At 37.9% G+C, this 13366-nt stretch overlaps 1 protein-coding gene across 7 annotated transcripts in view; it reads left to right on the forward strand.

Annotated features, from left to right (window-relative positions):
* Positions 1 to 13366, forward strand: part of lpp (LIM domain containing preferred translocation partner in lipoma) — a 187048-nt gene that overhangs the window by 27177 nt on the left and 146505 nt on the right. For all 7 annotated transcript variants that reach the window (XM_008407672.2, XM_008407670.2, XM_008407668.2 and 4 more), the window contains one exon: positions 5377 to 5421. The gene's annotated coding sequence lies outside the window, so the exon portion shown is untranslated. The remainder of the gene's footprint in view (positions 1 to 5376; positions 5422 to 13366) is intronic.

Below are 13366 nucleotides of genomic sequence, written 5' to 3' on the forward strand. Positions count from 1 at the left end.
CGTCCATATAACATACCTGTTTTAGAACAAAAAAAGGGTGCCCAAAATGTGGCGTGCGGGCCATTTGAGGCCCTCTGATTGCTTTTAGGTCGAGCTCTCACTGATGCAAAGCCCTTTTAAAAAAGATGTAGACAAATATTGTTTCCAAAATGTAAATTGTTACATTTTGTTACATTTTACATTTTTAAATTGTTACATACTTTGTTGTCACAAAGTATTTGTCTTCGACTAGCTGTCTTTTTTTTTTTTTTTGCTTTAATTACCTTCTTTTACCAAATAAATGTGCAAGGCTGTTCTCAAAATGACATTAAAACACATAATCATCTCTGTGACATAATCGGCCTTCAGATCCGGCCTTGGAAGGATGCAGACCTGCATTTGGACACGCCCACGGTGTGTGATCGATAAAACTCTGTTCTTGAAAACAACAAGGAAAAATGGCTTCTCGGTTTTGCTCCAAACATTGCTGAAACCTTATCTTGTCCTGCGGAGGTGGACACTTGCTTACACCTCTGCCGTTTACTGCCAAGGACGCAAGATATGTGTTTAGACGCGGCCGGTATAGTCGAGGAGGGTTTTAGACAGCTATCTGATTTTTTTAAATGCCTCTTATCAAGTGGTTTGTACTTTTCAGCTCATTAGTTGCTTCATTTTAGTATAAATCTGTCCAAATAAAACCGTTTGAATTCACTCAGCTGTGTTGCGTTGCTTTTCTCCAGGGGCAGCTCTCCTGAATGAACAGGCGGTCAGGAAAACAGTCGGTGAGCCTTTTCTAATAATCCCACTGACGGCGTTCCCTGTTGCCCTGAGGCAGATTCCTGTTAGCTCCGCTGGCTCTGAATGGGGGCCATGCTGACTAAGAAACCATCTAGTTGTCAAATTTTTGTCTGAATTATTGGAGTTTACACATAGGATCAGGTATAAAGTAAAGCTAAGTAAAAAGGTGAAGGCTTTTCCAAGGATATGCGAGCGGTGCTGAATGATGAGCATGTTTGTGTCGGCTGTTGTTTAGCTAAAAAAATAACTCTGTAGCTTGCAGCCGACATAATGTAGGCTGAAACAGAAGAGCAATCCGGACGGCAACGTGACGGCAAAGTTTTTCTAATTCTCTTTCAATCCCAGCCATCATGACCTGACGAATAAAGACCTTTTCAGAACTGAAATTGCATTTCTTTGAGAGATCGTGGTTCTTTAGAATTGCTGTAATGGTCTAATATTCTTGGATGATCAGTTGTGTTTGATAGCGAATTACTTTATCTGAACATTTAATGGCTTTGATAATTCCAGCATTTAGCTCTTTGTCTTGTTGCCTTGGCCTACGAGACTAAAAAGACTATCAGAGGTTATCATAATGGGGCTGGCATTGAAGGAAATGGCCTCATTTTATTTAACTATGGAAAAAATATATATAAGTAAGGCAGAACATTTTCAAGGATGTCCAGGTTAGATTGTAAAGCCACGGCGAGTTTTCCAATTGGTGTTGAAAGTGACTGGAATTCTTAAATTAATATAACTTTACTGTTTTTTCTTCTTCTGGCAGTTTAATAATTTATAATTTATTTTAATTTATAAAATAATTTCTATTAAGTTGTAGTCTCAAAACCGGAGTAAAACCCTGTTGATGCGGTATTAGTAAAATCATGCCAAAGAAGATCCAGGACATGGCTAACTCTTTTTGACTGATGTGTGGTTTAGTATTACAGCTTTTAAATCGGACAATAATTATCACATTGGAAGGATCCACTGCATCCAACTGCACTCAAACAATCTTCTGTGACTTATTGAACTTTAATTTTTTGCCGTTTTTGAAGCTGTAACCTTCTAAACCCCTGACATAAATCGATACCCATGACCGACTCCTGGCTCAAATAGTCAGGACAAAAACGAACAGATGTGAAAAACAGAAGAGTGGAGCTGGAATAGATTATATATTTCTGATCAAAATGATGTTGATAATATGGGTGGTTCCTGCCTTGTTTCTGTTATCTAAACCTTACTCAGATATATTAAATATAATGTGCTCTTTATTAGACATATCAGTAACTTGACTCCCTCTCTTATTCAAACTGGTATTGTAGTCCAACTGGTTTGTCCCCATTTCCACCTTGATCTGACATGACTACATCCTTGTTTGTTTTTGTTTTAAATGTGTTAGTATTATTTTTTTCCCCAACGTTCTGCCAGAGGACAGACGTTCTCTGCAGAAACAGAGACTGGACATGTTCATTTGTTAAAATGTACTTTAAATATGGCTTATTTTTAGATCAAATTTGCTCTTTAATTTTATCTTAATAAATATTTGTTTGCTTATATTGCCTGCTTTTTATTTTGGTGTTCCTATGCTATTTGTAATACAGGTTCATCCAAAAACATTCCCTGATCTGATTAATAATAATAATAAATAAAAAAAAAAACCCAGCCGTCAGCTACCCATTCGCTAATGTGCAACAATCTTTTCCACTCCAAACCAAACCTTTATTGATCCCACTTCTTTGGTAAGAGTTGCTGAGCAGGAAACCGGTGTGGAATTTTGTGAGCTGGATCCCGTCCAGGCAGAACATGAGCAGCTGTCAGTGAGGGAATCTCAAGGTTAATTAAAACATTAGTACTCACTCAATCTGCTCCAGGTAAATGAAGGTCTGCATAATTATTTCTTAAAGATCTCCGGTTAGTAGTTGTTGTCTCAGACTAGTCTACAAGGACAGATGGCTCAATCTGCTCAGTGTACATGTAAAGTCCAGCAGGTCGTAGACGTGAGTATTTCACTGCTCTGCCCTCTCAGCAGACACTAGGTAAGAACAGTCTAAAAGTTCTACAAACTTCCAAAGTTTGTAGAAGCACTCCAAAAACCTCCATTTTTTAGTTTCCTGGTAGGATGCATGTTGGCAGGACTTTAGGAGCGGTTGATATAAATAGAATCTGCATAAGAAACTGCAGTGTTTTTGTGACTGATATGGGAGGTGGTCCTTGTAATAAAAGTTTCTACAAAGCTTCGAATGTGTTCCTTAGGCCGTCCGCTGCTCGGCCCCCATAGTGTGAGACCTAAACAAAAATAACTGCTGCATGAGAATTTGTATATTTCTCTGTTTTCACAATAATTAGGAAACAACAATTCCTCATTAAACCTGAATATTTAAGAAGGTAAAAGAATATCCACCATATATCGACCGTAGTCGCAGAAATACTATATATATATATATATTCTCATTTATGAATCAGAGCACCTCTCCCTGACCTTTTAAGTTAAATGAACAAAAAGGTCATAATTTTCAATTTTGCAAACATTTCCTGAATAGAACGGGGGGAATCAGATTTTGAAGTAAATTTTATTGGTGTAGCACATTTCAGCAACAAGGCAAAGTGCTTTACATCATGAAAAACGGCATACAGTCACAAATTATGAAGCTAGGAATAAACATTACATTTTGTCAAATGCCATCAAAATCAGTAAGTAATTACACATGAAATATGTTCATCAATATTCCATTTATTCCTGATAAAAGATTATCCTAAACAGGTGGGGTTTTAAAGGAACTCAGTGTTTCAACTGTCTTTCAGTTTTCTGGAAGTTTGTTCCAGATTTGTAGAGCATAGAAGCTGAATGCTGCTTCTCCATGTTTGGTTCTGGTTCTGGGGATGCAGAGCAGAACCAGAACCAGAAGACCTGAAAGGCTGACCTATGAAGTCTTTATTGCAGTAATCAATGTGACTACAGATAAACAATTGGATGAGTTTCTCTAGATCTTCAGGCTTCAGACCGACTTTGTAACAACTTTTAAGCTTCTTTGGACCCTACAGCTCGGTAATAAGAACACTGTGTGCACAATTATTTGGCAAGTGTCATTTATCAGAATCACCAACCACAGTGCTCTCAATTAACTTTAAAAAACCTCAAACACGAATGTTCCAGAAAGTAAAGTTTTGGCTTTCTTGGCGTGCGCACGATTATTGGGCAACTATTATTGTGCAGAGTTATTACGCAACTAAATGAAAAACACCCATTTTCATTTATTATTTTCATCTGTTTAAGCTTTCCAGTAAAACATTTCTGACGTGGAAAAAGAATGAATCGGTGGCCGATGCTGCACAGCTCAGAGAGGTGGGCTGTTTCCTTTCACTGGAAATCTGCTGCACAAGAACTTCCCAGCAGTTCTCAGTTGGGTTCGGGTCAGACGAGGAAGGGGGTCATGTTCCTATTTAAAGGGTTTAATGGCTAGCCACGCAACTTTTATGCATGTTATGGAGCATTGTCCTGCAGACCCACATCACCTGCTATGATTAAATCCATTAAGCATTCACGTTTATGCAGCTTGAGGCTAGAAAATGTGCCTCAAAATGGTGATGCGGTCAAACTTACTCGCTTAATTATTGTGCACACAGTGTATAAGTAATATTTGTGTGCCGGTGCCAGGCTCAGGCTGCGGCTGAATCTGAATACTGCCCCTCTGTGCCTGACTGCGTGCTTGCAGATGAGCAGTATGTGAGAAATAGAGAGCATAAAACGTCCAGAACTCTGCTTCGCAAAATTAAGACGCGGGTAGAAATAGACAAACAAAAAAAACAAAACAAGTAAACTTAAGGAAACGAGACCTAGTTGTCGGCTGCACGTCCTCAAAATATTGTTTTCAACTTGGGTGGAGAGTATAACAATCCAGAAGTGGCGCCCACCAGTAATTATGATGCGAGTACAAAGAATCTTTTTCTTTTTTTTCTTTTTTCCCTTTTCCAAAGGGAGAAGGAATGTGTAGGTGTATTAATTCCCGTTCCTTCCTGCTTCCTCGACTTGGAAGTTCAGATTTAGAAAAAGAATAGCCCACCCTCCCCCTTGAAAGAAAAAAGGAAGAAAAGGCCCAAAAAACAAGAACTGTCAGGTTGAGTGATGCCAATCGTGCGTAGCATCTGTGTTCCCACTGCTGCTCCCTGTAGTATATGCCACACTGTGGCAATGTGGGAAATTGACAATGTCAATTTATCAGAACAAAAGCTTTCCTCAGCAAGAGGAATGCACATCTTAGGGCCCTGGAGACAAAAAAAAAAGAAAAAAAATCCTTCTCCACCCCACCCACCCTTACCTGCATCTAAACAGAATGTAGGACATTCACAATACCAGAAATAGCAATTTCACTCACAATTATCATTTTTGAATTTATCCCCTGCAGTCAAAACTTGGTGTTTCACTTCAGGAGGCAGAGCTGCACTTTAATGTTAACTTTCTTTAAGTAAACAACTGAAGCGGAGACGGATTCAAATGGCTGCTGCAACCCGACACATTATTAATCTAGATATATATATATATATATATATATATTTTTTTTTTGTCCTCTGGAAATGAATATTCATTTGTTAAAACTGACTGTCTATTGTGCTTCTTTCCAGGTGACTTATCCTGTGATCCTGACCATCGTTAGTGTTGGTATATAGGTAAGCTTTTCTAAATACTTTGTTTCACCTTGTCAAGCCAAGTCCACATGTAGTTGGATATATGGGAAAAAGGAGCACGTCGTTATGCTTTTTTGGCCTTTCAACCACAAAAACACTGTTTTTATCACTAAAAATGGTTATTAATAAAAACTCCCACCAAAGTAGAGATTTCAGAAAAGTCTGTATTTGTGTGTACATGGGGAAACAGAGATTTAAGGACCTCCCATTATAGTCTTGGACAAATAATGGATCAATATAGCCACATACTTGTCAAAACATGATTCACAAACAATGTTCTTGAGTTTTAATAAGTTTATATTCTAAAAATAGCTCAACCTACAGATTTATCCACACAAGAAAACTTCCTACTATCATGTTTAATTCCTAACAGGAAGTCATAGTTGATTTGAAGCAATCTGATTGGCTGACAGGTTTTGGCTTTGCGCTACACTGCCCCCTATGGGTTTGGCATGCTAAAAACAACGCTCAGTGCAGATTTGTATTTAAACAGGTGAAAACTTTCCTGAAACCGATCCAGTGGGTACAATAATATTTTCTTAACTGTGTCATAGAAAAAATTGTTTTTATAAAGACCCTACTATACATGTACAAGGCTTTAATTTACTATTAAACATCCACATTTAAAGAATTCAGCTTAGTTACTGCAGTGTTGTATTTCCTTTCATTAGGGTTACACACAGAAACCAAAGGATGACGAGAAAAAAAACCTTGATAGTGTTTTTAGACTTTGGCGAGCGGTACAAACGTGTCATTTATGCATGGAGAGAAATTTAGAAAATTATATTTGAGCCTCAAAAATTGAACAGGATGTATTAAAAATAGGTCAAACAAATTTAAGATGAAAATTTTTTACAACTGTGTTAAGAAATTTTATTGTGTTAAGATTTTCAAGACAAGAGTTTTAAGTGTTAAACACATATATATGAAGATTTCACATTATAATAGTTCTGGCCTGTCATTACCTTTCTGTCTGAGAAAGTGGCCAAAAAAAAGCAAGAAGTTGTCCTAATGAGACTACGTAAGTGGTCCCATGATGCCGTCTTGATTTAGTTGGGAAAACAGCGTCTCTCCAGTTCTAGTTTAATGTTTTCTCCAAGTTCAACAGTTCTTCTTCAGCCTCCTTGTTAAACTAATCTAAAAAACCTACTCCATTTTGTTTCGGTGGATGCTTTGAACAGTTGTTACACAAGAATTAATTTAGTTGCATATTGTCCTTTTCCAAAGGCGTTCGGAGATGTTTTTCCAGCGCTCAGATTTGATTCTTAAATGCACAATGATGGAAAGCCGAACTAAAGAAGGAGAAAATGAATCATTTTGTTAGTTTGTTGTTAGTTTTGGTTTTTATTGCAGTCACACCCAACTGCAGTGATGTCCTAAACACAACAGTGTCCTGTGAGGAAGACAGTTGTGTTGTTGAGGCTGCTTACTGCAGGAAATGACATCACAGCACACTTATAGTTGGTCATAAATGATAATATGCTTCCAGTTTTTTCAGAATTTGACCAACTGTATGTAAACGTGTGAATTTGAAGGAGAATGTTTCAAAAAAAATGTTGCCAAGTATCCTGGTTTCTAACAAATAGAAATCATTTTGGTAATTCTGACGAACCTAAAACAACAGATTTAACTTCAGACAGTCTTTAATTGGTGTATGTAGGCTTCTGGTTTCAGATGTAGAACAGTTGGAGATTATTTTTTTAGTTAAAACTTACAAACAGAACAACGTTGGGAGCAATAACAATTATGCTTCGTTTAATATTTTTTTTCTTCTTTTTTATTAACTCCCTAGTTAGTAGAACCACAGACATTCTTAATTATTTACTCAAAAGTTGACATGGGTTCACCCATTTGATTTTGATCATATTGCCTCTTATTTTAGGTTGCATTTTTTTATTTAATTGTGATTAGTTTGTAGAAATCAATTTTCACTTTGACATTAAATGGATTTGCTACATTTTGTTAACTTTGATTTGTAAAAGCAATTAAAAAGACCAAAAAAAAAATCCAAGAGTGTGAATTAATATATATACCCTTTTTTTCCTGATACAAACAAGCAAAAGTTCTTGTTTTGGATGTAAACGTCCATGTTTAAAGGTCTGTTGTGTGCCAAATCAGTTTGCATATTTTACTTTTCTTTTTTTTAAATGGGACATTAACGAAACACGTGATGATACATATTACTAAATAAAAAGCTCTTGGGAAGCTTTATGGTGGCTGTGTCTAGCAAAGCGTGTGCTGTAGTTAGATGTCAACATGTTATATATTTTAGATAAAAACAGATGGTGAGGTGCTCCCAGGAGGGACGGAGCACTCCTTTAATGAATGTGAAAATGTTGAACAGGTGGTCAAAGAAGCCTTAGTCACTTCTGCAGCTCTTAATTGCTGATGCTGATTTGTGACCTTTCACGGTCCGAGAAAACTCGGACCGTGTCACGCAGCACAGACTGGGAGAAGCTGGCACGTCTTTGCCAGAAAACATCATGTTATAGGTTTTCTAAACACGGCCACAGGTAAAACTCTGGTTTGGTCGTGTAACACAGACTCTTTTTATACGTATTCATAAGTAAACTGATGCTTAATTGATTGGCTGTTGAGCAATTAAGTGTGTCTTAAATACTCCGTCCTTTATGCCTGCATTCTAGAAACATTGACGCTTCTAATCAAATATCAAGATAAAATATTTCTTCTCTCCATCTGCTCATAAGTACATTATGAGATGCTTTGAATGCTCTTTATGTTCCATATTAATGTGTTCTTCAAAAGATTCCATTATTACCCTCAGATTATGGGCTTTAATATCACCATAGAAACAGAGTTTGCATTTGACAGAAAGTTTTTGTATGTCAGGGTCATCAGGGACAATATTACATAGTGAAAGAGTAAAGTGAGGCTGTCAGGGTCCTTCATGTCCTGCTGCTGCTTCTTAAACCAGCCGTTTCCAAGCTGAGAGCAAGTTAGCTTCAGCTTTAGTGACAAAAAAAAAATTATCTATCTTATTTTCAGACTTTGTGTGTCTCATAAGTGAGATGAGCAGATGATGGTTCAGAAGGTACACCAAGGTTTGTGAGCTAAAAAGTGTCCTGCTATTCCTTTGGTTTAAAGTTCTTAAAGCGGCACCAGAGAAAGTCCTAGAGTGCTCAGTTTTCTTTATGAAGCAGAGAAACAAAGCCCCTCCCTCACTTGTTGCCATGCACTTCTTGTCAGTATGTTGAAATAAGGCTATTACAATGTTTCTCTCGAAGATGAGAAAGACAAAATCAGGTGTTAGGAAATGTCTTTGGTTGAAAAAAAAACAGACGATGATGATGTGGAAAACTAAAAGAACATTACTCATCACTCTTAAAACAGTAAACTTGGATAGCTAACAGCGTCGTGTAGGTAAAGCAACTGGTTATAGGCTATATACCACAACCTGACTTGGTAACAAGCTAATATTAGCTCGTCAAAATCTTTGTGAAGAGTAGAATAATTCAAATATAGTGTTTATTCTGTTTGTCTTAAGATGTGGATAAAAAATAAAATGCCAATTTATATATATTAGCATTTTATAAGGATCGTATAATCCTCGAATTTTGAAAATTGGACTTCTGTCTCTTTAAAAACTTCTGCTCTTTCTGAAATGCGGAGTTTAAGCTTTTAACGAGGTTTTTACCAGCGTTTCATTGAGAAGTAACTTTTATAATCAGCTCAGCAGATGCACAGTTCCACCTAGTGTTTGCTAATTGCTTCTGGCTAGTCTGAAGGAGCTGCTCTGTGAGGCAGAAGCTCGGAAACTGGAGCTCAGAGGAGGAGATTCGTCCCCGAAGGCGGGGCTAGGTCCACCCATACATGTTGCACAGCTGAGTGGTTGACACGGTAGAATAAAGGATTTCTTTTTGTATCTTTTTGATGATTGAATAACATTGTAACATGATGCAAATCTCCAAAAAAAGTCAATTTTACATAATACAATCCCTTTAAATATCATGAGCCGATAAAACAGACCAAATGACGGTCTTACATATTGTAAAGATAATATGTATTGTCTTTACCAATTCAAATGGCTTTTTTCATTCTGAAAACTAATTTGGCAACAAATGCTAGATAAACACGTATTATTCTAACCTCAGTTGGAAGAAAACGTCGGCTGTTATCATTTATTCTTATCTGATATACTTTATGTTGCTCCTCTCGTTGAGGTTGCTTAAATGTCTCCAGCCTGTCATGCAACCAAAGTGGACCAGCGCAGACCCGCCTCCACGCGCGGGCCACAGTGGTGCTAACATAACTTACCAGGGATGCTTCATGGTTCCTCACTGTGTTTGTTTGGATTACTGGCTCGCAGTTCATCTGTTCGGGCCAGATCCTTGAAGCACGCATCAAATTGGCGGATGACGAGCGAGGCTGGCTGCCAGCTGAATTTTAAGAACTGTTTAGCTTCACAGTGGAGTTGCAAATGCTTAACTCTTTGTTGGGTTTGACTGTTGCTGTAGCCAAGGGGGTCCTTAACTCATCTGACTGTGAGAATTTATTTACACAGATAAATCCTCCCAGTATTTGCTGGACTGCAGCAAGAAAAAAAAAATCTATTCCATCTTTCACAGAAGCACAGGTTTTGGTCTCCAAATCTGTTTAAATGGTCAGGCATTTGACTGATACATAAAATCTGTCTTGGTATGGTTTTTATTTGCTCCTTCTCTCACAATCTTATCACATATTTTCATTTTTGTATGTTTTGCAGCATGCCATCTTTTACTCTTCTTGTCTACCTATTAAGCCTCCTCAGAAACAGTAGATTTAGTGTCTCTTATTTTATATTTATAAAGATTCTGCTCAAACAATACATTCCAATAATCCAGTGAGAGATGGTTCCCTTTCATATCCAACAAAATGACCCAAAAATGCCAACTGAATTGGAAGTTGTTGCATATAAGAACAACATTGCATTCTTTAGCGTTTGCAATAATATAGATTTTGCATTCATGATTTTATGATAGTAATTTTCATGTTTTCTTAAAAAAATGATCTGATCCTTAGCAGAGTTTCCCGGATATAGTTTGTAGGATTGGCTAAGTTGCTAGAAGAGGGTTATATTCTTTAGGGCGTCCAAAAGATCTTAGTTCAAAATCAGATGAAGGTAAAATAAATATACTGAAAATCAATTTTCATTCGCTATGCACAATGCTATCAAAACCGACTTGCAAAAACAAGTTGTAAAAACTGATTTCTTCCTAATACTAACTGCTTATGCCACTGCTGGCTAAAACAAATACCATCAGGGTTTTGAAATAGCAGGCAGTGAGATTTTCACGTTTCTGTAGAAGAATTCTGCCTCACTGCACTTTGCAGGCTGCTTCAAGTTTTGGACTGCTATAACTCACGCACATTGAAAGGTATTATAAGCATGAATGGCCTAGGTCAAGTCTCTCCACCTGGGTTGAAATCTAGGCTGAAGACTTTTTTCAACAGTGGACTAACCAGTGTGCTTCCGATCATCGATACAAAATCCAAGAGCGCTTAAAAGCATCAAACTTGCCTGCCAGACATCGCCTTGCAACTAGCAGAATTAAAAAACAGGTCAGCAGGTCCTGAAGTAGCAACACAACGTCAGACCATTGTCCTTCCAGCACCATGTTTGATTGTCGGTAAGATGTTCTTTTTACAGAATGCTCTAATATCACTAGATCTAAAATTCACCTTCTGAAAAGGTCCACTGTCGTCCACAGAATACAGAGGCCCCCCACTTCCCACCTATCACATTTTACTACTTTACTACTTACCTAATAACTCTCAATTATTGCCAGAAAATACACCTATTTGAAGATTCTGTCATAGAGCAAATCTAAAATATTTGAAAGAAAATGCTGCTAGGGAAGCTGAAATACCTCGGAACAATGCTACTTGACATGCTATAGGCCAGCAAATTCAGGAGCAGCGTTCATCGGCACTGATTGGCTTTACCCTAATAGAGGAGATAAGGAAGACTACGATAGTGCCAAGACTGTTTCCACTGTGCGTATCGATGCATATTGAGGTATATTTGGTGTTTGGACTATTAAAACAAGGAGTTCTAATCGTTTCACGGATTTTAGCTATTTGCAGGTGGTTGTGGTTCATAACATCATGAAAACTCGTCGCCCCCTGTATTTATCAAGATACTGGGTGGAAATAAAATGCGATGCTGGTAGCCTGCACTACCTAAACCTAACCCCTCCTTCTGTCATCTTGTCTTAGCTAAGCAGATAAAATATAGTCTAAATCAAGCCAGTTCCAAACATGAGAAGCTGGAGTATGGATGGTCCACAGCTGAGCCGAGATCCTCACAAGGAAACCGAGAAGCAGAAAACAAGTAAATAAGATGTGTTTAAGATGGAAAGATTAGATTAAAACAAGCCCACGGTGATTAACGGAGTTGACATAGATACCCTGGGTAGATTTTTTTTTTTTTCCAACAGACCAGTGAGCTGGTTTGGATTACTTCTAAGCAGCTGAGACAAATAAACAGCAGAAGCTGTCAGTCAATTAAGCATAAAGCCTCCTTAAAAACAACTAGTTTAACTTTTGCCTTTCAAATAATCTGCTTTGGGTGTCACCGCGGGTCAGAGTGCTGCAGAGTGAGCAGTGGGGAAGATTAAGTAAAAGTCCAAACAAGTAGGAATGAGGACTGAGGCCCAAAGCCTTTAAATCAAGCCCTCAGCTCACGCTGTACAGATGCTTCTGGCCAAGCTGGATTTCAGCGTCTTGTTTTTCTGCAAGAGAATCAAAAACATATGATTTCTTTCAGTGCTGATCCACCAGAGCTCAAAAGGGTCCAGATTGTAGATTTATAGTCTGCATTTATTTACCCTTAACGTTGTTCTGGAACATTTAACTATAAACACATTTGTTATGCAACGTTTGAAGTGATCCATGAACCCGAGTCCACGAGGTGCAGTGCTACAGTGTTGTGGCTCAGAATGACTGTGACATTGTGCGTTTGTCCCAGTAATGATGCTTCAGTGTTTACAGCTCAGAACCATTAGATGCTGGTGTGGCATCATTATGAAAGCCGAAGCATCCGGGTTCTGGATTAGGGATTTGTTGAACGTTATTAGCTAGAACTGTAATAATAGGAAGTAGCCTCCTTTTACCTGCTTTGAAGACAGAAATATTCTCAGAATATAGAATACTGATGTATGTTTTCATTACCATAATTTTCAGACTATAAGCCACTACTTTTAACACTGTGATGCGGCTAATTCACAGCATTTCATCATTAAGTTTTGAAAGGTTGGACTGCACAAGCTTGGGAGTGAATTTGCTTCGAGACGAAGGTGATGTTGAGATCGACAATAAGCGAGAGACTGAGGAAGTGTGTATGAAGGCTGTTTGATTCCAAAGCTGTTCAATGATCACCTTTTTTTAAGCAGCTGTATTACAGGCAGTATTTGGAAAAAAACATTGACGTACATATCTGTTTAAAAATGATAAAACCCTTTAAAAATTAAGATTAAAAGGACGCCCATTTCAGTGTCCAGGTTGTATCCTGTTACAACCTGGACACCTGCAGTTTATAGACAAGTGTGGCCTCTATACATCTACACTTTTTTTTTTTTTTCATTTCAAAGTTAGTGGTTGCGGCTTGTATTCGTTCACGTTACCTCAAGAGTCTGTAAGTTACAGTAGATATGGTCCGGTTGTTGTTATCAAGGTAGGCCAAGATTTTAAAGTTTTGGTTCCAAAGATTTTCCACTGTAATGTTTGTGCTGTAAAAGTCATTTTCCCTGAATGACCAGCGTTTTCTTTGGCTGTATGGAGTTTCTTGGGTTAAGGGAAGCGATTAGCCTTGTAAAAACCAAGCCCTTGTTATACGCTTTGCTTCGTAGAGAGGATCTGGACCATTGACAAATGATCGCTTGCTGAAGACAAGTTCTCAGTTCTCTTTACCTCAAAGAACGGATATATA

This window comes from Poecilia reticulata, linkage group LG4, assembly GCF_000633615.1.
Source record: "Poecilia reticulata strain Guanapo linkage group LG4, Guppy_female_1.0+MT, whole genome shotgun sequence".
Taxonomy (NCBI): Eukaryota; Metazoa; Chordata; class Actinopteri; order Cyprinodontiformes; family Poeciliidae; genus Poecilia; species Poecilia reticulata.